The sequence below is a fragment of the Apaloderma vittatum genome, unplaced genomic scaffold (assembly GCF_000703405.1).
Source record: "Apaloderma vittatum isolate BGI_N311 unplaced genomic scaffold, ASM70340v1 scaffold29394, whole genome shotgun sequence".
NCBI lineage: Eukaryota > Metazoa > Chordata > Aves > Trogoniformes > Trogonidae > Apaloderma > Apaloderma vittatum.
In genome coordinates, this window is record NW_009711484.1 from 2,925 (window position 1) to 3,559 (window position 635).

Here is a 635-nt window from a genome sequence, read left to right on the forward strand (position 1 = left end):
CTGAAGCGGCTTGCAGGTCTGCCGTCAGCTCGTTCGCAATACCTGGATTTCGGTTTGGATTGGGTTTCTTACTGGCTACAAACTAGTCGAGTCAGGTTTGGCAGAGATGAAGATGTAGCAAGAAAGTCTGCCCAGAAACCTCTCAGCTGTTCTAGGGCAGCACCTCGGCCTGACCACGCAGAGGAACCGGCCTCGGGCCCTGCAGGCAGCGTCACCACCTGCCCTGGACAGACAAAAAACTTCCTTTGCCGAGGAGACACGCTGGAGGAGACAATCTTAAATTCCCTTTCAGAAAACAAGAGTAGTGCTGCCCAGGGATTTGTTTGGTGTAACTAATCAGCCACTCTTTCAACTCCAAAGATGGCAAGTGCAACATGAGCGGGCAAGTTGGCAAAGCAGGATCTAGAAGGTTGCGAGTACGGCACCCGTTGGACGTTTAACAATGGAAGCCCTGGTCCAACGTCGCCCTTAGAAGGAATTAACATCCTTCCCTGAAAACTCTCTGCACGGCCAGGCTGAAGCGTAGCTGCTGCAAGTTCCAAACCCAAAGCTCCATTTCAAAACCCGACACTCCAGGGCTCCTGCAGCGGGTGGGGAACACTCGCAACCGGGGAGAAGCCCTGGGCCCCTCTCCC

At 54.2% G+C, this 635-nt stretch overlaps 1 protein-coding gene across 1 annotated transcript in view; it reads right to left on the reverse strand.

The window, feature by feature from the left end:
- DAZAP1 (DAZ associated protein 1) overlaps nt 1-635 on the reverse strand; it is a gene marked incomplete at its 5' end in the record, with an annotated part of 20,691 nt that overhangs the window by 1,343 nt on the left and 18,713 nt on the right. The gene's annotated exons all lie outside the window — the stretch shown is intronic.